This window comes from Pelophylax lessonae (assembly GCF_965119305.1).
Source record: "Pelophylax lessonae genome assembly, chromosome: 4".
NCBI classification, from domain to species: Eukaryota; Metazoa; Chordata; class Amphibia; order Anura; family Ranidae; genus Pelophylax; species Pelophylax lessonae.
Genome location: NC_138771.1, coordinates 473,385,954 through 473,412,206, shown reverse-complemented (window position 1 = coordinate 473,412,206; position 26,253 = coordinate 473,385,954). Strand labels below are relative to the sequence as shown.

At 43.1% G+C, this 26,253-nt stretch overlaps 1 protein-coding gene across 3 annotated transcripts in view; it reads left to right on the top strand.

Moving 5' to 3' along the window:
- TSPAN9 (tetraspanin 9) overlaps positions 1-25,931 on the top strand; it is a 989,451-nt gene extending 963,520 nt beyond the window's left edge. For all 3 annotated transcript variants that reach the window (XM_082255249.1, XM_082255248.1, XM_082255247.1), the window contains one exon: positions 25,917-25,931. The gene's annotated coding sequence lies outside the window, so the exon portion shown is untranslated. The remainder of the gene's footprint in view (positions 1-25,916) is intronic.
- The last annotated feature ends 322 nt before the right edge of the window (positions 25,932-26,253 follow it).

Here is a 26,253-nt window from a genome sequence, read left to right as displayed (position 1 = left end):
CTCTCTGACCATCTACTGTATCATGTCTGTAGTCTCTGACCATCTCTTCTATCATGTCCTCAGTCTCTGACCATCTCTTGTATCATGTCCTCAGTCTCTGACCATCTCCTGTATCATGTCTTCAGTCTCTGACCATCTCCTGTATCATGTCCTCAGTCTCTGACAATCTACTGTATCATGTCCTCAGTCTCTGACCATCTACTGTATCATGTCCTCAGTCTCTGACCATCTCCTGTATCATGTCTTCAGTCTCTGACCATCTCCTGTATCATGTCCTCAGTCTCTGACAATCTACTGTATCATGTCCTCAGTCTCTGACCATCTACTGTATCATGTCCTCAGTCTCTGACCATCTACTGTATCATGTCCTCAGTCTCTGACCATCTCCTGTATCATGTCCTCAGTCTCTGACCATCTCCTGTATCATGTCCGTGGTCTCTGACCATCTCTTGTATCATGTTTGCAGTCTCTGACCATCTCCTGTACTATGTCCAGCGGGAACACTCTGCAGCCACACCGCACAGCACACCCAAGGTAAGTGGAGGACTGGAGAGAGGAGTGACTTCTACTTAGGGATTTATTTTGCAGATAGGCTGGGCTGGCACTGGCAGCAACAATTTTATTCAAAGAAATCAGGATTTCTTCTGCAAATATACTGGCACTGGCAGCAACAATTTAATTCAAATCAGGATTTCTTTTGCAAATAGGCTGGCCTGGCACTGGCAGCCAGGCATAGTACTATTCTAGTACAATGCCTGCCAGTGCCTTGTCTGATCTGATGATGTCACTGCCAGGCTATTTGCAGAAAAAATCCTTATTTTTCCTCATTTTTTGATCATGTGTCATGATGACATTGGTTTTGGTAATTGTCTGACTCTGATGCCAGCCTATTTGCAGAAGAAATCCTGATTTGAATAAAATATTTGCTGCCAGTGCCAGCCTACCAGGGGCTGATCTGAGGTGTGAAGGTGCAGAAATTGGGGTGATCTGAGGTGTGAAGGTGCAGGAATTGGGGTGGTCTGAGGTGTGAAGGTGCAGGAATTGGGGTGGTCTGAGGTGTGAAGGTGCAGAAATTGGGGTGGCCTGAGGTGTGAAGGTGCAGGAATTGGGGTGATCTGAGGTGTGAAGGTGCAGGAATTGGGGTGATCTGAGGTGTGAAGGTGCAGAAATTGGGGTGGCCTGAGGTGTGAAGGTGCAGGAATTGGGGTGGTCTGAGGTGTGAAGGTGCAGGAATTGGGGTGGTCTGAGGTGTGAAGGTGCAGAAATTGGGGTGGCCTGAGGTGTGAAGGTGCAGGAATTGGGGTGGTCTGAGGTGTGAAGGTGCAGAAATTGGGGTGGTCTGAGGTGTGAAGGTGCAGGAATTGGGGTGGTCTGAGGTGTGAAGGCGCAGGATTTGGGGTGATCTGAGGTGTGAAGGTGCAGGAATTGGGGCTGATCTGAGGTGTGAAGGTGCAGGAATTGGGGTGATCTGATTTGTGAAGGTGCAGAAATTGGGGTGGTCTGAGGTGTGAAGGTGCAGGAATTGGGGTGGTCTGAGGTGTGAAGGTGCAGAAATTGGGGTGGTCTGAGGTGTGAAGGTGCAGGAATTGGGGTGGTCTGAGGTGTGAAGGTGCAGAAATTGGGGTGATCTGAGGTGTGAAGGTGCAGGAATTGGGGTGATCTGAGGTGTGAAGGTGCAGAAATTGGGGTGGCCTGAGGTGTGAAGGTGCAGGAATTGGGGTGATCTGATTTGTGAAGGTGCAGGAATTGGGGTGGTCAGAGGTGTGAAGGTGCAGAAATTGGGGTGATCTGAGGTGGGAATGTGCAGGAATTGGGGTGATCTGAGGTGTGAAGGTGCAGGAATTGGGGTGATCTGAGGTGTGAAGGTGCAGGAATTGGGGTGATCTGAGGTGTGAAGGTGCAGAAATTGGGGTGATCTGAGGTGTGAAGGTGCAGGAATTGGGGTGATCTGATTTGTGAAGGTGCAGGAATTGGGGTGATCTGATGTGTGAAGGTGCAAAGCTCACTTGATTTCTTATTTATTCTATTTAATGTTATTTAATTAAAGCATATTTTCATGTAGTTGTATGTTTTATTTGGCTAAATTGATTAAATGCGCCTATATTTTTGGTAGAATATAAAAAAATTTGGGGCCCCACTTTTAGGTTTGCCCAGGGCCACACTTTGTCTAAAACCGGCCCTGCACACAACAGAAAGGTTGAGTCGATTTTTCACCATTTAACCTGGTTGCCGGTGTGATTTCTACATTGTCAACACCTGTTAATTGATATAGGTGAGTTTTTTAACAAATTTTAGGAGCATCACAAACTTGTAATGTAATTTTATTCTTACAATTTTGAGAAGGTGCCAAAAAAGTTCAGTTCATTTTTGGAGTTTTGCGTGGAATGTGTCAGATTTGGCTTTTTGTTTCTCTACTTTTTTCTGTTATACCAATAGAAATAAAAGAAATAAACATTAGAATGCCTAAAAAAATTTGTAATTGCAACAATTATTGGGGGCGAAGTGGTGTATTATCTGACAGAAATGCAGGGGTGCCAATATTTTTGGCCTTGACTGTATATGGATATACTATTTTTTTTTTTTTTTTTGGGGGGGGTTGTAAATATGTCATGGGTGATGGGTGATGTAGGGAGGAGAGGAAGCTCCACTTTAAGTTTAAATGCTGGTAAGCTGAAAATGTATTCTATAATTTCCCTCAGAGACTCCTGTGGCTGCTGCTGCTGAAATGAAGACATCAGTGAAGGGAGTGACACAGTAAATGTGACATTTGGCAGTATTTTTCCCTGGAATGATTGGGCGGTTAGCCAAATGTTGGTAAATGTCACTTTCTACTACACAGCTGCCAACTGTCCCCGATTCAATAAGCAGCCACACTTTTAAAGGTTTTGATTCTATGAAGCTTTATCCCTGAAAATGTCCCTAAATTTTAAGCTTTGATATATTTTCTTCCATATTAAGTCCCAATGACAATGGTCTCCTGGACAAAAAGAGAGTGAGCCTCCCTTAATGGGACAAAAACAACAAACTGAGAGAGGTCCTAACCCTTCCCTTGCCTTTAAATGCATTTGGGGGCTTGTTCAGATATAAAGTAGAACTAAAGGTACATTTTTTTTCCATTTTGGATAGAGTACGGGAAGGCCATAACCCCTGTGAGTTTATTTTTTGCCATCTGTCTCCCATTGTGGAGAATTCCCTTCATTTCCTGTTCCACAGCCAAAACAGAAATTGAGAGGAAATCCCTGCAAATTAGGGTAACCCCTTGGGGATCCGCAGGTCACCAGAACTAGTGTCCCCCATTGGAAGATTTCCCCTATATTACTTTTCTGGGGACAACCCAAAATTTGGAATTTTATTTTACTTTCACTTTAAGGACAGGACAAATAGAGAGGGTGAATCTATTTAAAGGAGGCACAGACAGTGATAAAAAATGACAGGGGTTCTGATCCATTTCCACTCCAAAAACGACATCCTACATATTACATCCAAAACTAAAAAAAACAGTTTTGCCTTTAGATATACTTTAAGCTGGCCATACATGATTCAGTTTTTTTCATTCAGCCAGCAGAAACAATTTCCCCATCCACACATTTGAGGTGGATGGGGAAACCTCACTTTTGTGTCATTGTATTCTGACATATTAAGGAAAATAGTGCAGCGCTAAAAATTGTATTGTATTGTATTCTGACAGCAGGACACCCCCCTCTATCAGAATACACTGCAGACTATTGGCTGCATGCGCTGATTAAACAAAAATATACCAGAAAGCCCTTCATGAAAAGTTGATTGATTGATTGAATTCTCATAAACGGGAATGACCATACATGGATTGAAATTCATCAAATTTCGATCTATGTATGGCCAGCTTTAGTGTATGGATTTCCAGTGATCTGCATTGATCAACCCAATCTGATCTCAAGGATACAGCAAATGCTATTGCTGAAGGGTTTGTATTACTCGCGCCTAGGTGCAAATAAAATTAATATCTGTGGGAAGCTGCAAAGTAATCAGGTGCACTATATAATAGTGATCTAAGAATGTGTGAAAAAGAAAAAATACTGCGCTACCCTATTTAATCTAATTAAACAGCTCAATAAATGTGTAGATCAACGGTGAAATATTATATAAATATTAAATATTATTACATATTGTTGATGTGGTTAAATTATATAGTGAATAATTATATATATATATATATATATATATATATATAGTGAGTGGAAAAAGGATTAGTATGGATCACTCCAATAAACTCAAATACATAAGGTGCAATGTGAACCCATACAAAATACCAATAATATACAAATATAGCAATATTAACAGATGCAATTTATAATAAAATAGTGACAGTCCATAAAAAACGTGACTAAAGTGCAAAAGTGTTTGGTAAAAGTCTCTTTCGTGCAATATGCAATCGGTGGTGACTCCTGTGACCCTCTGTTTCACCCTTCAGTGCTCAAAGGTAAGGTAGCCCACTTACCAGATGTAGTGGATTCTTATGGCGTACGCCAAAAAGAATCTATATTCGCTGGTGTGTTTCTCCTTCGGAAGACGTCACATCTCTGACGAAACGCGTCAAGTTGGTACGCACGCTGCCTCGCTCTGAGCCACAGCTGGACCGCACGCCGGTTTCACCACTTCCGGGTACGGCGCAAACAGCGGACAACCACCAGCGTCCTGTCACACCGTGCCGCGAGGCAATACAGGAGCTCAGTAGCGGTATACTACCTTACTAGCTGACCCCTAAAAGGGTACCTCTTTTTGCTGTGACCCTTCACCGTTTTTTCTTGCGAGTTTGCACAGTGTTTATACAGTATTTGGAGTTTTACCAGAGTGTTTTTTATGGACTTTTACCGGATGTTTTAATATGAAGAGTGTGTTTTATAATGTGTTCGAGTGAAAATAAAGGTCGTTACCTTTTTACACTATGAGGAGCTTTTTCTTCTTTTTTTGTCTATCCCGAGTGTACATGGGCTCAACACGGAACCGGATCATCTGATATAAGGAGAAACACACAAGCGAATATAGATTCTTTTTGGCGTACGCCATAAGAATCCACTACATCTGGTAAGTGGGCTACCTTACCTTTGAGCACTGAAGGGTGAAACAGAGGGTCACAGGAGTCACCACCGATTGCATATTGCACGAAAGAGACTTTTACCAAACACTTTTGCACTTTAGTCACGTTTTTTATGGACTGTCACTATTTTATTATAAATTGCATCTGTTAATATTGCTATATTTGTATATTATTGGTATTTTGTATGGGTTCACATTGCACCTTATGTATTTGAGTTTATTGGAGTGATCCATACTCATCCTTTTTCCACTCACTATATATATATATATAATTATTCACTATATAATTTAACCACATCAACAATATGTAATAATATTTAATATTTATATAATATTTCACCGTTGATCGACACATTTATTGAGCTGTTTAATTAGATTAAATAGGGTAGCGTAGTATTTTTTCTTTTTCACAAATGCTATTTCTGTCAAAGTGCCCGTTCAATAAACATTGCGTTGGCTTACCTCCCAACATGAGATGGGAACAAGGGACACCTATATGCAAAAGTATGTAGGCATAGGACACACACTCTGTTACACCCCTTAACCACTTGCCTACTGGGCACTTCACCTCCTTCCTGCCCAGGCCAGCTTTCAGCGCTGTCACACTTTAAATGACAATTGTGCGGTCATGCAACGCTGTACCCATATGAAATTTGTATCTTTTTTTTTCACACATACCACACGCCTTCTTTTGGTGGTATTTAATCACTGCTGGGTTTTTTATAATTACTAAAAAGAAAAGACCAAAAATAAAAGTTTTTTTTAGTTTCTGTCAGTAAATTATGAAACTAAGTAATTTCTCTCCTTCACTGATGGGCACTGATGGGTGGCACTTATGAGCATTGATGAGGCGGCACTGAAGGGCTCTGATTGATGGTTCACACATATGCGATGCGGGAATCCTGCAAATCCACTGCGGTTCCCCCTTCGCACCGGACTTGCAGGCAGTTTACACTGCCATATGCGAACTGCTGGCAATGTCAATAAAAAGTTAATGACACCCCCAGATCAGTTCGTATATCGCAGTCATTTGCCATGTGCGAACTGTCCATTTGGACATGAATCGGATCGCATAGGTGTGAACACCCATGCAATCCGATTCTGGAGCCGACCAAAAAAAGGGTCCTGCACGGCATTGGTCCGAATGCGATGCAAATTCAGCCATACAATCTGTGTGGCTGAATTTGCATCGCAAAGACATCGCATGTGATTTTCAAAGCAATGCGGTGCGAATCACATGCAATGTCTGACATCGCTATAGTGTGAACTGGCACTGAAGGGCACTGATGAGGAGGCACTAAAATGTCGCACTGATGAGCACTGATATGCGGCACTGATGAACACTGTTAGGTGGCACTGATGAGCACTGATAGGCGGCACTGATGAGCACTGATATGCAGCACCAATGAGCACTAATAGGAGGCACTGATGAGCACTGCTAGGCGGCACTGATGAGCACCGATAAGCGGCACTGATGAGCACCGATAGGCAGCACTGATGAGCACTGATAGGCACTGATAGGTGGCACTGGTGGTAACTAATAGGTAGCACTTATAGGCAGCACTGATGAGCAGGCACTGATGGGCACTGACTGGCATCACTAATGGCCACTGATTGGAGTCACTAATGGCACTGTTGGGGCTTCACTGTAATCAAGGCACTAATAATCAGTGACCTGGTTACATGTAATGGTCTTCCCTGTAAGTAAGGAGATGTCGCTGATTGATTCTCCGCACCTCACACTCTGTCAGTGTAAGGCGAGGAGAGCTGATAAACGGCACTTCTGCACTTACATGTGACCAGCTGTGATTGGACACAGCCGATCACATGGGTAAAGAGCTGCGTCATCGGCTCTTTACCAAGATCAGGGTTGCACAGCATCCTAGGAACACGGCGCGCCCGCGGTCGCCACGCTGCTTGTCCCTGCAGGCGCACGAGAGCAGCCGTTCTAGAGCGCCACCATATGACGTCGTCCCAGAACGAGAGCTGCACCGCTCTTCTGTGATTTGACAGCGGGTGGTAGGGGGGGAAGTAGTTAAAGGAGTATCACACAAAAAAATAATAATTAAACCCACAAATGCAGCAATTTAGAAAGTGGATGAAAGGTTTAGCACTGGGAAATACTTTTTTAAAGATAAAAAGTGCATTTTATATACAACTATACAGATCAGACCAAAATGAGGGACAAATGAGGAGGAAAGAGGGACAGAGGGACTTTGTTCCAAATCAGGGACAGTCCCTCAAAATCAGGGACAGTTGGGAGCTATGCGTTGGTGTGCTCTGGGGAAGAATGCCTTTTTTTTGCAGCCCAGCACACACAAACATGTTACAACATGCATCGGCGCATCCCAATGTGTCCTAACATGCTGTAGCACATACAATTACATAGAAGTTTTAAAAAAAATAAAGAAAAATCAACTATTGCAATTCATTTTAACAATGCACTGCAAAACAAGGCAGTGTGCATCCCCAACCAACACCAGTACACACATGCTGTATTTTTGTCTGAATGTTATTAAGAATTTTTCTGTGTAAATAAGGTTGTAACCTTTGCTTAATAGTCCTTTATAGACATTGTTTGACTGATTAGTCCGAAGCCAAAACATTCCTTATTACATCTTACTGGTCATCTTATCTCTGTGTTGAAATCTGGGTCATTGCTGGTAGTGGGTCACTAACATCTGTTGGAATCCCCAGGGTGGGAATATGATGGCACTAGAATAAGCAGATAGCCGCAGGGTCCTGGCATGAAAACAGAGGAATGAAATACACATTTTAAGAATCTGCTGCACCCAGGAGATCAAAGAGTTTTCTTCCCTGAGTCTAACCTGGCATTCAGCCTGTCCACTGCAGAGCTGGCAGACCCGTCTAATGAATGCCAAGCATGGTGTCCAGATGGCAGTCGGCAGCAATGTTAAATGAGGACTTTCCCTAGACAGCAAATGCTGTCAGTGGTAGAAAAAATATACAAGTGGATTTTAAAGTGGGTCTGAACTAAAGATTTGCTATGTCATAGGGAAAGTCTAGAAATGTTAATTGTACTCAAGCAGTACACTGAAAGATGTACCTTTTGTCTTAATTCATCCTGAAACATAGCAGTGCACTTCCTAATGGTTGCCATTCCTGTTTTGTAGCCTTATAGCCATGTATTTTCCGTGTGAGATCATCAAAGGCACTGTTAACCTCTTACGGTTTGTCTAAGTAGATTTGGAGTAAGATTTGGTGATGTCAGTACTATGCAGCTTGCTGTAGAGAAAGGAGTACCTAAGGACCGGCAGTGCAAGGATCTCCCTACATCTGCTTTACTCATTCTGTGGATCTGTGCTTCCTCCACCTCTCCTGCTGCTTTTTGATCAATACCCTCCAGTCATCAGATCACCAGTCATCTGGGGCACCTCTGACATGAGGACGCAAAGTCCTGCTCATGAGGACGCAAAGTCCTGCTCCTCTACCAAGATGGTCTCCTTCATACAGAGACATAGTGCAGGAAAAGACATAAAAAGGCAGTAATGAGGAAGGGACCAGTTGCATGGAGCAATAGTGGAGACTAGGAACGTTGCTAGGTGGGAAAAAGACCAGGGGCTTCAGCCCCGAAGGTAAATTTGATAACCCCTCCAACATTTTAAAGTAGGTCCCACCCAAGCTCCACCCAATGCTTCCTGAAGTGTCCGATCTATCCGCCCCAATGTCGCAGTCCCGCTATAAGTCCCTTATCGCCGCCATTACTAGTAAAAAATAAAATAAATAAAAATACCATAAATCTATCCCCAACTTTGTAGACGTGATAACTTTTGCACAAACTAATCAATATACGCTTATTGGGATTTAAAAAAAAAAAAAAATATATATATATATATATATATATATATATATATATATAAATAATATATGTATACAGTTGGTTTGGGCTGCTCATTCACAAGAATTACGTATGTATATATATATATATACATACGTATATATACGTATATATATATATATATATATATATATATATATATATATATATATATACATAAAAAGTACAGAAAAACTGCAGGAAAGGGCACTGGGGGGCAAACTAATATGATTTTTTTTATTTTGAACTGTATCAGTGTGTTTGGTGCGTTTTTACATTTGAATTTGCCGCTGTTCCACCCCCCTGCGAACGTCACGTCGCAGGAGACGGAAGCCGGGGCGCGGAGACGATTGGGAGGAAGATCCGCCGCTAGACACCACCGGGCACATCGCGATGCTTCTGGCGGTACCCCGAGTGTGGCTCGGGGGTTACCGCTTTTGGCTCTGAAATGTAACCCTGAGCCACGCTCGGGAATACCGCTAAGAAGGTTAAAGTAACGCAGTGCTGTATTGCGGAAAAATGGCCTGGTTATTAGGGGGGTAAACCTTCTGGTCCAGAAGTGGATAAAGAGAGATTTCTGATTAATTTATTTATTCTTCCAGTAGCACCAATAGCTTAGCGCAACATACTTTGGAAATTAGATAAAAACCACAACTGGGCAAAAAATAATTCCTGCATTTATTAAACTAAATGAAGGTCAACATACCATGTCACTCCTTTGATACATGTGCAAGTTTCTAAAGACTGGGATGGATGGTTGCCAGCTGCACAATACAAGCCCACTCACCTGATGTCTGATGCACAAAACAGCAGTGGGTCTGTACGCTGATGCTACCTGTCCTTCCCTCTGCTGCCGCCTGGAGAAGATGGAGCCTATGGAGCCTAAAGCCATTGGAGAGAGGTGTGTGAAGCCAATTCTAGGCACGGAGGAGGAATTGAAATCCTTCTCCGCTCTGAATGCTGGGGCCTCGCTCTCTCCTGGCTGTCACATGACGACAGTGACTGGTTGCAAGACGCCAAGCGACAGGTGATACTAGCCACCAGTGCAGGAGAGGCCCAACCAGCGAAGCGGAGGATCGGATCAGATTGGGCCTGCCTGCCTCCTGGCCTGGACTTGACTTGGGGCTATCAATTCAGGACCAGCACCACAAGACCCGGGGATTTTGTGGGGGCCCCCTCAGGGCTATAGCCCAGGTCAGCCCCCCCCTCCCGACATCACTGGTGGTGACCAATCCTTTGCCCCCTGCTTGCCTTTTTTGGGCACAGTTCCACTGTTTAGGAAGTTTTTAAGAGGAAGGGGACCCCTCCCTCCAATGCAGGCTTACTAACCCCCAACAATAAAAAGAGATATCCAAACAAGAGGAGTGCATGGAGGCAATCAGAGGGGACCCCTTCCCATCCATCCAGAAATACAGACAAGTACAAGGAGTCCCCCTTCCAGGAATAAAGGAACACCCCTCCCTCCAGTAGGAGACCCCACTCTAGTTAAAAGAGTCTAACAGACATTTACAATACTCAGCGCACTCATACAGTATATGTCCCCTCTTACGTCACAATTCCCCCTTACATCAGAGCCCCCCTTACATCAGAATTCCCTCTTACATCCAAGCCCCCCTTAAATAAAAGTCTCTTCTTAATTTATCCGCCTTATACATCAGTATCCTTCCTTAGATCAGAATCTTCATTTAGATCAGGAGTCCCCCTATTGATCAGAACCCCCCTTAGAGTTCCTCCTTAGATTAGAGTCTTTCTTTGAATCAGAGTCTCAGTTTAGATTAGAATTCCCCCTATAGATTGGCATCCTCTTTAGATTGGAAGTCTCCCCTTGGATCAGAGTCCCTACTTAGATCAGAGCCCTTCTTTAAATCTGGAGACTTCCCTTAGATCAAAATCTTCCCCTCAGATCAGAGCCCTCTTAGATCAGCAGTCCCCCTATAGATCAGAATCTTCCCATACATAAGAGTCCCCTTTTAGTTCAGGAGTCTCCTCTTGAACTAGAGTGCCCACATAGATCAGGACTCTCCCTTAGATTACAGCAGGGGCGTAACTACAGGGGTTGCAGGGGTTGCAATCGCTACCGGGCCCCATGCTCCAGGGGGCCCGGTAGCAAACCAGTGGGTGAACTTCTAGGATCTCAAAGGTCACACTTGCGACCGGGCCCTGGCATTTCACCACTGTGGGGAGGCCCCAAGATTGCAGGAAGGGGGCCCACTGCAGAACTTGTGAAAGGATCCTGATGCGGGACCATAATAAAAGGCCATGCAATGAGATTAAAGAGCCCCAGGATTAGTGGGAAGAGCCCCGGGCTTGAAGGGAAGGGCCCCGGCCAGGGGTCTGGGGGGCCCTTCATGGTTTCTTGCATCGGGGCCCTGAAGGTTCTAGTTACGCCTCTGGATTACAGTGACCATATAGATCAGGAGTCCCCCCTAAGATTAGTGTGCCTATATAGATCCGGAGTCCTTCTTTCCACTAAAGTGCCCATATAGATCAGGAGTCCCCCCCCCCCCCCCAGACTCCAATGCCCATTTAGATCATGAGTCTCCCCTTAGATACAAGTGGCCATATAGATCAGGAGTCTGTGGGTAAAGCACTGTGCAGCAAGCTCCCAATGTACCCCACTCTACATCAGGGCATTTCCCCCTTCTGCCCCCCTTCTTCTGGCCCTTCCTGCGATACACCTGGAGAAGGGGGTCACCCTGTGTTAGTACTTAGAGGTGTCTTAAAAGGTAGCATATTACATTTTCAATGAGCAAACATTAGGTGAAGCTAACATTAGAAACCAAACCCCCCCCCCCCCCCCCCCAGAAAAATCAGATCAGCACAGGGGATATAACTTACAATTAGTAGGATGTGTCCCATGTGCTGATTTCTCTTCTTTTAGTTTAAATCCCTCCCCCCCCCCCCCCCACCACCCCTGACCATATTCTTTCAATGCGGTTAATTATTACATGTAAGGATCTGTCACAGGCTCTCATAAAGAGCCCGACTAAGCTCATCATTTTCACCTAGCTGTGTCATTCATAGAAGCCATACAACACCTTCTTGGAAAGATCACCAGCTATTATTTGAAAACTGCAAATCCTAAAGTGCCTATATATTAATTTTATATGTAAGCAAAATGTTTTAATGATAAATGTCTCCCTGCAAGAAAAGATAAACTTTAAAGATAAAGTTCAAATAATCCAAATTCCTTTGCAGACACAGATACTTGTAAAAGTAGCAGTGACATCATCACTGTACTGTACATAGCCTGTGCAGAGTGCAGAGCTATGGGAGGAACCCAGCAGGCTCCACCCTCTACAGGCTGCCTGTGGAATACTATAGGAAGGGGCCAGTGTTGCCAACCTATCAGATTAAAATTTACTGACACGACACCCAAAATTTACTGGCACAGCCAAGTTTTTTACTGGCATTTCCAAAACTTACAAAAATTACATTTTTAAGTGCAAATTTCAGTATTCATGTTACAAACAAATACAATATGCAATTAACAATGTGATTTAGGGGAGATTTCAAGGTAAAAGAATATTTATGTTATTTTTGATATAGTGGGAGCAGGTTAATATAACCTGTCATTTTTGTCACTTGCAGTGGTTATAAAAAAGAATCACCCCCTTTTAAAATAATCACATTTTGTTGCTTTGCAGCCTGAAATGAAGACAGATGCAGGCCCCCCTTTAGAGTTCCCCTTTACATTAAAGTTTCCTCTTACATCAGAGTCTTCCTCCCAGTAGCATCCCATAAACTGGTTGTTAGTGGGGAGCCCCAGTAACATCCTCTTACATTGGTTGTCAGTGGGGAGGGAGCCCCAGTAACATCCCCTCTTACATTACCTGCAAGTCGGGGAGCCCCAGTAACATCCCCTCTTACATTGGTTGTCAGTGGGGAGCCCCAGTAACATCCCCTCTTACACTGGTTGTCAGTGGGGAGCTCCAGTAACATCCCCTCCTACACTGGTTGTCAGTGGGGAGCCCCAGTAACACTCCCTCTTAGAAGATGCCAGCCAAAAACACAAACATGTTACTAAAAAATATCAAACAGAAGCACAGAGTTGTAAAAAGAACTACCCCTTTGTGTCATTATTTTGTTGGACCCCCTTTTGCTTTAAATCCAGCCTTTGGTCTGTTGGGATATGTCTCTCTACTAACTTTGCACATCTAGACTCTATTGACACAAGGGGGTGTGCGATCTTTTCCAACTCACTGATTTTGTTTCACTTTGACATGATGGTGGTATATCTTACACTTGGATGTTATAAGTAAATACAGCTGGATAAAACAAAACCTAACTGTCATCATTTCAGGCTGCAAAGCAACAAAAGTGTGATTTTTTTAACAGGGGAGATTATTTTCTATACCCACTGGATAGCCAACTGGAGAGATTTCCCCTTAATTTCTGTTCCATGCCATGGCCACCACAGAAAGTGAGGTGAAATCTCTGGTAGCCAACAGGATCACCAGTATTTATGTTCACAAAATTCTGAAGAGTCACCTCTATGTCTGTTCTGGAATCAAGTTTGCTTTTGGTGATAGAAGTAAACAGGACAAAAATAGAGAATAAATCTCCTTAGCCTGGGCCACAGGCAGCATTAAACACAAACAGTCTTTTCAAAATATCAACTGGCAAAAGTAATGCATTTTTTCGAAATAGCAAGAATGTACTTTCTACCTTACAGCAGTGGACAATGGAACAGGTGTCCCTATGTCAAGGTTTTCCTTCACCTCCTGTTACACTGACAACTGCTATTTCGTAAATTTGTCATTTTTGCCCCTTTGACAATAGAACAAAGTGTGAACTTTCCTAACATAGTGACAGATAGCTGCTTCGAAAAGCTGAAGCAAAATTACTTTTTTGCAAAGACACATTTAGCAGCTTTTGTGGAGACAGTTATCCCTATAATTTTTTCAATGTAAACAGGAATCTATGTTGGAAAAATTGTAACAGAACAGAATATTCATGTCTTCTAAAATGTGTTGTACATCTGAAAGGAATCAAATTGATCTTCTTTTGCAGTCATTCTTCTTCCTCCACCAGCACCACCACATCTATGTCCTTACCAGCAGCAGAAGACACACACACAGTGGCTTACGTTTACCATTTAATAAAGTGTCAACCTTGTGGTCTTACATGGTGACATCAACCTTTTCAATCATGTGTTGAGTAATCTTTCCTGGGCCACTCTTTACTGACAGCATTCCTTCCAACATTGGAGTGGAAAGTTTGTTCCTGTGATAAGTTTTCATCAATTTTACAGATGAGAACACATGTTCTACCTCAGCTGTCCCATGGGGAAGGGAAAGCAGAGTTTTTGCAAATTTAACCAGATGTGGGAATTTAGGTATTTTCAGACAGTCTGGATCGATACTACAGCTTTGTCCTACCAAGTGCCAATAAGAATCATAAGTGTGAGTCTCGGTATCATCACTCAAATCTGTCACTTGGTATTCTATAAATTCATTATGCAATGCGTCAAACTCAGATGGGGGAACAATTTGTCGAAAATGCTTAGCAAGTTCTATAATGTCTCCAGAATTAACAGTAGACCTGTTTTAAGGTTTTAGTAAATCCAATAGCTGAATTATTTGGTTTCCAATGGGCATCCATTTTTAATTGCAGTTACAGCTCTTGTGTAAAATGTCGTTACTTGCACCATAAACTGGTGAACAGCTGACAAATTATCTACTGTAGATAAATGTTCTCTTGTTTGGTATCCAATAAAAATGCCATCTGTCCATTTGAAGTTTGCACTATTCGTGTGGTCAAACTGAATCAGTGAATCATTTTGATTGGAAACCAACAGGTCTGGCCTGATAAAGTAGCCCATAAGACTTTTCAGCAGTTGGCAGTACTTAAAGTACAAGTCAGGTAACATAGGTGAATTGCTCTGGAAAAGTTTAATGAACTGTGTGAAATTTGGCAAAACTGCTTGAAGAAACAAAAAGTAGCACTTAGTGATAGGATCCTGTAGCTTAATGCTTATTCTGTCCACAGTTACCAAGCGATCAGTATCATCACTTGACTGAAAATAACTTAACAGGGCATCATTTTGATTCAGAATGCGGTTGACACAATCAAGTATTGAAAGCCATCTGGTAAAAGAAAGCTGTAGAATCTTTAGACAATCTGCAGCTACAAATTCCTGAATTTTATGATACAACTGTAAACATTTACAACTATGTGCAAAGTGGCTATGTATGTCTCTGCAAAGTTGCTCAACAGTTTTTGGTATGGCTTTATAGGTATCTGCAGCAAAAAAGGCAGCAACATGACAGGTACAGTGAATGTAAAAAATATAAGGCTGCTCTACTTTGAAGCGGGATAGTACAGAGTTTCTAGGACCAACCATTACACTTGCACCATCTGTACTAAGAGCTATTACTTTTCTTTAAACAAAAATATTGTTTAATCTGCTCAAAAATAGCATCAGCAGTTGCTTCAGTGATATCATGGAGGCGGTAGAACTGGTATTGGGTTCTACCAGCTTCTTCATCAAAATAAATGACAACTATAGCTAATTTTTTGCTTGTTGATATGTCAGTAGTTTCGTCAATCAGTAATGAAAAGTGACAATATGTAAGTCTTTTGCACAACTCCTCTTTGAGACACTTAGCAATGACATTCTTGACCAACATGGAACCTTTAGTTTGCTTACAGTTGATGGATTTTGCTATTTTGGAGTCTGTAAACCAGTCAGTGACTTTATCAGTAAGGTCATCAAACAAACTTAATGACAATTTTTTATGTGCAAGAAAATGTACTATTTTTACCTCAGATTTAAAAGTCCTTTTCTTATGAGCCAACACTGCTGGAGCTGGTGGCTTTAGTTTAGCATAATTAACAATGCCAGTGCTGGCCTGCCTAGCTGCAGCAATAGCCCTGAGTTTTGAACTTGCGAAATGACTGCATACATCACGAACACCACCATATCCAATGCTAAACACTTTTTTGCACCACAGACACTTCATTTTGTTTTGATTCAGCATCTGCTCTTAACCGATATTTGAACTGAACATTTGTCAGCCAAGAAGCAATAAAGGATCAAAGCCTAACTTTGTGAGGTTTCTTTGCATGAGGTGGTGCCTCTTCCATGTTTAAAGTGGAACTGCAGAGTACAAACAGGGCAACCTACACTTATCAGAAGCCCTAAAAGGTGTTGATTACAAGGTGAGCTAGCGCATAAAAACTATCTTGTGTGCTGCAGATGCCTGCCTGAGGAAACAACCAAAAACTGGTCATGCAAACTGATCACAGGAACTTATGGAAAGTTTAATAGCACTGAGAGGCATCACATGTGAAGTTCTGCAGGTAGGTGTCTACAAAAAAATAAAAAATCACGTTGTCTATGTGTTGCCCATTCTCCCAAAAATGTGTGTGGTGTTAGTATAATACAAAAACCACTTACAGTTTAGTAGATCATTTTCTGTAATCTAGTGGTGGTGGTGGTGGTGTCAGCCGTAGAATCATACAGCTGGCTATCTTCTTAATATGTTGATTTCTAGGGGAGAACAAAAAAAATCAACATAAATTGATCAGTGTGTAAACCAAAAAAAGGCTTTCAAATTGACATTTGCGTTGGAGTCAGAAGCTCAAGGTCACGGTGGTGGATGAGAGTTCAGGAAAATCAACCTATTCAAAACAGGAAGGAGAAAAACCTTAAATGAGATATGGCAAATAAATGCTAAAAAACAAAACCAAAACTAAATAGTGTACTTTATTTATTTTATGTACTTACTGTATATAGCGCTGTCAATTTACGCAGCGCTTTACATATACATTGTACATTCACATCAGTCCCTGCCCTCAAGGAGCTTACAATCTAAGGTCCCTAACTCACATACATACACAGTAGGGCCAATTTTTTTTTATACAGGATCCAATTAACCTACCAGCATGTCATTGGAGTGTGGGAGGAAACCGGAGTACCCAGAGGAAACCCATGCAGGCACAGGGAGAACATGCAAATTCCAGGCAGGTAGTGTCGTGGTTGGGATTTCGAACCAGCGACCCTCTTGCTGCTAGGTGAAAGTGCTAACCACTACACCACTGTGCCGCCCTACTTACCATAAGATGTAGCTGTAGTGTATGCTCACGAGAGTTTGTAGCTGTGGAATTTGTAGGCAGGTAGCGCCAATTCTTACTTGGTCCAAGATGGCTGGAAGGAGAAGGGCTGGTCCAATACGGCTGGAAGGAACAGACTGGTCCAAGATGGCTGGAAGGAGTAGGCTGGTGGTCCAAAACGGCAAGTCTAGGAAAATCTACCCATTTAAAAACAGGAGGGAGAAAACCTAAAATGAGAATATATTAGTGTACTTACATATGGTTGTGTACTTACTGTAATATGTAGCTGTGGTATTTGCAGGCAGGTAGCCCTTTGCTCAGGACAGTAACTTGGTACAAGTAGGCTGGAAGGAGCAGGCTGGTCCAAGACAATTGGCTGGAAGGAGATGGCTGGTGCAAGACGGCTGGAAGGAGCAGGCTGGTGGTCCAAGATGGCTGGAAGGAGCAGGGCGGTTGTCCAAGACAGCTGGAAGGAGCAGGCTGGTGGTCCAAGATGGCTGGAAGGAGCAGGCTGGTGGTCCCAGGTGGTTGGAAGGAGCAGGCTGGTGGTTCAAGACTCCTGGAAGGAGAAGGCTGGTGGTCCAAGATGCCTGGAAGGAGCATGCTGGACATCTGGCTGGAAGGAGCAGGCTAGTGCAAGACGGCTGGAAGGAGTAGGCTGGTGGTCCAAAACGGCAAGTCTAGGGAAATCTACCCATTTAAAAACAGGAGGGAGAAAACCTAAAATGAGAATAAAGGCAGTGTACTTACATATAGTTGTGTACTTACCGTAATATGTAGCTGTAGTATTTGCAGGCAGGACCAAGACAACTGGCTGGAAGGAGCAGGCTGGTGCAAGATGGCTGGAAGGAGCAGGCTGGTGGTCCAAGATGGCTGGAAGGAGCAGGGCGGTTGTCCAAGACAGATGGAAGGAGCAGGCTGGTGGTCCAAGATGGTTGGAAGGAGCAGGCTGGTGGTCCAAGATGCCTGGAAGGAGCAGGCTGGTGGTTCAAGACTCCTGGAAGGAGAAGGCTGGTGGTCCAAGATGCCTGGAAGGAGCATGCTGGTCCAAGACGGCTGGCTGGAAGGAGCAGGATGGTGCAAGATGGCAAATCTACCTACACAAAAACAGGAGGGAGAAAACCTATAATGAGAATATAGCACCTAAATGATAAAAAACACCCCACAAAACAAGTTGTGTACTGACCGTAATATATAGCTGTGGTATTTTCAGGCAGGTAGCCCTTTGCCCGTGACAGTAACTCGATACAAGATGGCTGTAAAGAGCAGGCTGGTCAAAGACGGCTGGCTGGAATTACCAGGCTGGTGGTACAAGATGGCTGGAAGGAGCAGGCTGGGGGTCCAAGCAGGCTGGAAGGAGCAGGCTCGGGGTCCAAGATGGCTGGAAGGAGCAGGCTGGTGGTCCACAACGGCCGGAAGGAGCAGGCTGGTGGTCCAAGACAACCGGTAGGAGCAGGCTGTTGGTCCAAGATGGCAGAAGGAGCAGGCTGGTGGTCCAAGACAGCTGAAAGTAGCAAGCTGGTGGTCCAAGATGGCAAGTCTAGGAAAATCTACCCATATAAAAACAGGAGGGAGAAAACCTAAAATGAAAATATAGCAGCACCTGAATAATTAAAAAAACACAAAACAAGTTGTATTTTCAGGCAGGTAGCCCTTTGCTCAGGGCAGTAACTTGGTCCAAGACGGCTGGCTGGAAGGAGCAGGCTGGTCCAAGATGGCTAACTGGAAAGAGCAGGCTGGTCCAAGACGGCTGGGCTGGCTGGAAGGAGCAGGCTGATCCAAGATGGCTTGGCTGGCTGGAAGGAGCAGGCTGGTCCAAGATGGCTGGGCTGGCTAGAAGGAGCAGGCTGATCCAAGATGGCTTGGCTGGCTGGAAGGAGTAGGCTGGTTCAAGACGGCTGGGCTGGCTGGAAGGAGCAGGCTGGTCCAAGACGGCTGGGCTGGCTGGAAGGAGCAGGCTGGTCCAAGGCGGCTAGGCTGGCTGGAAGGAGCAGGCTGGTCACAGTGGGGTGGAGGAGAATCCAGGAAAATCTATACATAAAACAGAAAGACTGTCCCCAACACAGGCCACAAGCCACTTTGTCCCCACAGAGAGAGAGAGAGAGAGACAGAGAGAGAGAGAGGGAGAGAGAGAGGCCACAATGCCCATGCCCAACCAAATTCCCTTAACCTCCCACCCTACAGGTTCCCCAGCCAGCAACTAAAATTTACCTAGCACTGCAGCAAGAAGCATGCATCTCCCAATCCCACTTACACTTAGTCCGCGCTGCTTCTGCCTGTGCTGCTGCGGGCGCAAGCAGGACTTGTCCAAGAGTCTGACAGTGACTCAGCGAACTTGGGGATTTTGGGAGCTGCGTTCTGCGCATGCACAGTTCTGACCATGTCGCCGCAGCCATTGTTTTACTGGCACTTTTCTCCTGCTATGAGCATTTATGGGCAGGAGAAAAGTGCCCTGTTTTTACAGGCTGCCTGTAAATCTACGGGCGGTTGGCAACATTGGAAGGGGCAGATACAAGACCAGTCACCCTGCACAAAGAGAGAGTGCAGCAGTGACCTGACCGGTCTTTATTACAGGAAGCTCCTGCACGGAGGTAAAGTTTCACTCTAGATTACTGCACAAAGATTCAAGTAAGTAAGTACACATGACTCTTGTATTTAGACAACAATTGCTTATCCCGAAAGACAGCTTTAAAACTGAACTCCAGCTCACAGGAAAAGAGGGAGATGAACTTATCAATCTGCTACTTCACTGTCTAGTCACGGGCTGGGGGCAGAGAGGTGACCAAGTATTTTTTAACTACAGTTAGGAAAAGTGAGGTCATCAGGCTGACCATGCTGGTGCAGAGCAGTGTGAATCTGAAGATTGGATGGTTGGAAATACTGACTTATATGTACTGTACGTTTTGCTGTTTCCCTGAAAAGCTAAAATCAGGGCTGAACAAATATTGTTCAAATGCAAGATCCATGTGTAGTCTTTCTTAAACCTTGGTGTACTCTGTGTATTTCTGCTAGATCTGTGGAGTTATGCAACATTGACAGCTACCACACTTTGTCCAGGAAGCTTCCTCTAATAGTGACCAGTCACAGTTGCCCTCTGTTCTTGTGTAGGGTGACTGGTCTTCTGTACATTCCACCTCTTGGTCCTAGAGAGAGGACCTGTTGTGTCCCTCCTCACATCCCTTCAAGAGATGGGCCGAAGGACCCCCTGTTCGGTCTGCGGCAGAATTTTCGAGCATCGCAAACATTCGGAATCGAATAACAAACCTCATTGAAGTCTATGGGACCTGAACTGGAAAAACAAAAGTGCCCATTTTAAAGGCTTATATGCAAGTAATGGGGCATACAATGATTATGGGGGTCCATGTACTGCCTTGGGGGACTTGTATCAATGAAAAAAAGTTTGTAAAAAACAGAATTTTTACATTTTAAATTAGTGATTTACTGATGCTTAAAGTGAAAGCATAAAAAATTTGAAATACCACAAAAAATGAAAAAATCCTTTAAATATAGTGCTTGGGGAGCCAGCCTGTATGATGAGGCCACAATTTAGAGCAAACGGAACAAGATTAGAGACTATTTGGATACATTGTAGTGTCTCTTTTGCAGATTTTGGATAGAAGTAACAGGTGCGGAAAAATTGGGCTTTGGGTGTCAGTGGTACCTTCACACTGCAACCCTATAATGGTACTCTTATGTAAGCAAGAATTGGCCTTGCTGTCAAAAATTTGAATGCTATGCACCGGTCAATAGGTAGAGAAAAACGAGTCCCTGGGTGTTAATTGTGCCCATGAAACATACACTAACGCACTAAAATATACTGCGTTAAAAGTGCAGTTATGCATTGAAATATACTGCATTAAATGTGCACTAATGCACTGAGGTATACTGCACTAAACATGCAGTAACACACTGAAATATACTGAATTAAAATGTGCGCTAACGCACTGGAATATACTGTGTTAAGAATGCACTAATGCACTGAAGTATACTGCTTTAAACGTGCAGTAACGCGCTGAAATATACTGTGTTAAACATGCAGTAGCGCACTTAAAAATACTGCGTTAAACATACAGTAAGGCACTGAAATATACTGCGTTAAACATACACAAATGCATTGAAATATACTGCGTTAAATGTGCAATATCACACTGAAATATAGTGCGTTAAACATGCACTAACGCACTGAAATATACTGCGTTCAACGTGCACTAATGCACTGAAATATACTGCGTTAAACGAGCAGTAATGCACTGACGTATACTGTGTTAAACGTGCAGTAACGCACTAAAATATACTGCGTTAAACGTATACTAATGCACTGAAATATACTGCCTTAAACGTGCAGTAACACACTGAAGTATATTGAGCTAAACGTGCACTAATGCACTGAAATATACTGCGTTAAACATACACTAACTCATAGAAATTTACTGCGTTAAACATGCAGTAAAGCACTGAAATATACTGCGTTAAACGTGGACCAATGCACTGAAATGTTTTGAGTTAAATGCGCAGTAATGCACTGAAGTATACAGCGCTAAACTTGCACTAATGCACTGAAATATACTACTTTAAACGTGCAGTAATGCACTGAAATGTACTACATCAAACTTGCAGTAACGCACTGGAATATACTGTGTTAAATGTGCAGTAACGCCCTGGAATATACTGCATCAAACAAACACTAACGCACTGAAATACACTGCGTTAAACGCGCACTAACGCGTTGAAATATTGTGCATTAAATGTGCAGTAACGCACTGGTGTCTACTGCGTTACTTGTACACTAACGCACTGAAATATACTGTGTTACACGTGCACTAACACACTGAAATATACTGTGTTATATGTGCAGTAACGCACTGGAATGTACTGCGTTAAACATACACTAACACACTGAAATATACTGCGTTACACATGCACTAATGCACTGAAATATACTGTGTTAAACGTGCAGTAATGCACTGGAATGTACTGCGTTAAATGTACACTAACGCAATGAAATATACTGCATTACACGTGCACTAACGCACTGGAATACACTGCGTTAAACATACATTAACACACTAGAATATACTGCGTTAAAAGTGCACTAACGCGCTGAAGTATTGTCCGTTAAAGGTGCAGTAATGCACTGAAATATACTGCGCTAAACTTGCACTAATGCACTGAAATATACTGCGTTAAACGTGCAGTAACGCACTGAATTATACTGCGCTAAACGTGCACTAATGCACTGACATATACTGTGTTAAATGTGCAGTAGCGCACTGAAATATACTGCGTTAAACGTGCAGTACCGCACTGAAATATACTGCATTAAACGTGCACTAATGCACTGAAATATACTGCAAGAAACCTACCCTGACAAAATAAACTGACACTAAAGTAAAAATGAATGGTCAAATTACACTCACACTGCACTATTAATAGATTCCCACCAAACTGATATTCTACACTGACAATAGAATCAGAATAGCACACAGAGCCCTGTTCTATCTCTCTCTATGTCAATATCACACTACAAATGGCCGCTAAGGGGAGAATATTTTTTATAGCATGGGGTGGGACTAAGAGCAATGAGCAATGATTGGGAACAGTCATCATTACTTTCTCCAATCATTGCTCTTACAGTGCTCTGTGCCCTGACTGGGCAAAGCTTTCATTGTGCCGCAGTGCATTGTGGTCGTTCAGCGGGCCAAACATACGGTCAAACGGCCAAACAGTTCGGGTGTTCGTCGAATAGGCGAACAGCCAATGTTTGGCCCAAACTCATACTCAAGCCAAACCGTTCGCCCAACTCTAATGCCTCCACTCTACACAGGCTATATACAGCACAAGGATAATATCATTGCTACTTTTACATGGTATTATCTAGGTTTGCAAATGCATTTAGTGCACACAATGTGAATTTCTATCCTTTTGTAGCCTTTAAGTCGTTTATTTAAAGTTTTTGTTCCTGGAGTTCAGCTTTACCCGGATAATTAAAATGATAAATGTGCAAATATGTGGTCTTTATACAGGTTGAGTAATTAGGGATAATACCCAAGTCGCTACATTGTGTATATAAATCCACAGAAACAGATAAAAAAAAGAAAATCACGCTTAACAGCATATGATTATGCGCTTACCGTCTCCCGGAGTTGTAGCCAAACTGTTTACAGTCATAGTATATTTTTATTTCCAGATCCTCTGCTAATCATCTTGATGAACATGATGGGAGAACATAATTTATTGTGTTTCGGTGATACCGAAGATTAAATTCATGTCAGTCTCACCATATGCTACCAGGGTACTCTGTAAATGTCACACTAGTTGTTATGCAAATCAAATCTGTCTAGGTATTAAAAAACTCAAATAAAGATTACCAGGAGAGATGTACTGTGCATGTTTACACAGCAAGAGGAACGTTTCCTAGGAACAGTAGTACATTTTTATCTAAGCAATGCTTAAAGGAAACCTCTATTTAAAGTGTAAGTCTACCGTTTCAGATAAAATGAAAAGGTGTACTAACACCCAATACCCTCCCCATCCCTCCCGAACCCCCACCCTCTCCTTAGCTGTACTTACCTCTGTGGGTGATGAGCTGTCAGTGCTTGGTGTAATGGTCCGGGTATTTAAAACCCTCGCTATTCTCCATCTTCTTACTGCAGTGCTTCCAGGATGGATCAGAGCAATTCTGATTGGTAATTTAATATTAAACTGAACTTGTGGTACCACATCCATAATGATAACAGCCAAAAAATTTATAAGAATCCTCTGGACTTTTATTGGTACCAGAGAAGGATGGTGACAACAGTGTAGATAAAAATATATATTTTTTTATAAATCAATAAAAAACATTATTTTAAAAAACAAAGAAAGATGCTTGGTTTGGCCAATACAGATATATGCTAGACTTGCTTACATTAACTTAATGTATTGCTAGAGGTCAACGCATTTTGCCAGCATTGCTTCTTCAGGACCTCTTAGTCTTTGCAGCAAAAAACATTGGCCTGTATGCCTGTACCAATGCCCAGTTCTAGACGGTGATATAGTAGTAGGATAGGATCCCGTAATCAGTTGCTAAATATGTTAATTAACTGTTATATCTTATGGTTTAAAGCAGGGATTCCCACGGCCCTCCAGTTGTTCAGGAACTACAATTCCCATCATGCCTACTCATGCATGTGAATGTCAGAGTTTTACGATGCCTCATGGGATGTGTAGTTCTGCAACAGCTGCAGGGCTGTAGTTTGGGAATCCCTGGTTTAAAGTATTTTTATTTGCTGTTTCCCAGAAAAAACATAATGATCAAGGACAGAGAGAGACACAATCTGTTGTCAGATCTAGATTCCCATTGTATATAATTGACAGCAGCCTACATTAATACATATGATATATATCAGATGGTGCAAAGTTAGATGATACAGAAAAACCCATCCACAATGCACTCTCACATACCCATAACTGGGAGCCACCCTCAAACTCGCAGCAGCCGTGTATCACCATCTATGCTGATTGGTAATTGCCGGCACAGAGCATTGCTCTAGCTCATCCCAGAAGCCCAGCTGAAAGAAGGGGGAGAAAAGCGTGGAATTTCAAATTCATGGACCGCTACACTGGTGGCATTGCAGCTCATCACCCATGGAGATAAGTAGAGCTAAGACCGCAGAGGGTGGGGAGGGTGTGCGATGTTAGTTCACCTTTTCTTTTTTTTTTTCTGAAAAGGTTAACTAACCTTTTTTATTAGCCTAGCCCATCATTTCTAAAACCTCTTTGTAAAAATCATAGTTGCCTGTGTGGCCCAGGCCACTCGCCCGTGCACACATACGGGGGTACCTCTCCTCTCCTCTTGTGTATGTGCTCATCAATGCCCGGAAACAAGCAGGGCTGTGTTCCTGTCCCATGTTACCCCACATCTTCCTTATATATGTTGCATTTAGGAGGGAGCTGAGCCCAGTGTTACTGCACACCTTCCTCATGTATGTTGCATTTAGGAGGGAGCTGAGCCCATGCCTTCTCCACCAGTCCATCGAACCTCTGCCCCCTTACTCCCAGTGACGGAATGGGGTCCTACCTTGCACCTAGCGTGAACCTCATGCGTGCACATAATAAACTTCTTCTTTCTCCCGTACTATGCAGCAAGGTACATGGGGTCTCCATACTTCAAGTTCAGTCCCAAATACTTTGGGGGAACTGACCGCTAGGGAACACCAACCCCCTCCTCTACGTCAGGTACCAGGTACCAGGCTTTATGACATACTCTCCCATTGGTCTATGGTTATCCATGGCAACTACTCTCCTGTTTCAATTCTTCTGCCTTCATAGTGGCCTCACTTCCATACCTTAAGCTTACAGGCCCTGTTCCTTCAATACTCCATGTATCACCATGCGCCCCTTTTGAATGACTTCAGAGCAGGCTTGAAATGATTAACAAGTTTAACTGTAACACCTGAAAACATTACAACATAAAGTGCAACATGGTCCAACTCCTGTCTAACTATTCTGTGTCTGCCCATGGTAAGAGTCCAAAATTATAGTGTCCTTTGCTGGTAAATTCCTTGGGGTGGCAGACAAAGGCCAAATGACATGGATCCTTTTGCTACATGCTCCCTGAGCCCAGCCTTTACCCTGCTTATATATAGACCAGGAAGGAAGGCAGGACCCAAAAAGCCCAGGATACCGGTATCTCACAACTTAACCTTTCCTTAACCTGGGCAGTCTAAGCTTCCTTACTAACATAAAACATTCCTCTTGTAGACAACCTGGCTCTGAGACCTAAGTTGAAGTCATCAACTACGAACATTCAACTGCTTTTATGGTGTTGCTTATTTCTATCTGAACCAGTGAGGTGTCACTCTGTCACTTCTTTCTCACTGGAGAGCTAGGTTCTGCTGATAGAAACCTTAAAGGAGCAAGTGAGCAATCCCTTTAGCAACTGTTGATGGCAATTTGCTATCAGCAATGGGATTGCAAGCATGACATGGCCCTTAAGCTGACCAAAGGTTTTAATACTTTCTGAGAGATTGAACTGAAACAAGCGATAGTTGCCTGGCTAACAGACCCACATCTCACACTAGTGATCTTGGCAGCAGGCTGGAGTAGTCTAGCAAATTTGTGATTTGCCACCTGAGACTGGATCACCAATGTGACATTGACTTTAGGCTGATCTGAAGCCCTCAATACTTTCTAAAGGATTGAATATGAACAAGTAATAGTTACCATGTCTCACACTAATCACTGGGACCACGCTGACTGCATCGCCTCCGGAATGCTTGCATACCACCTCCTCTTACTAT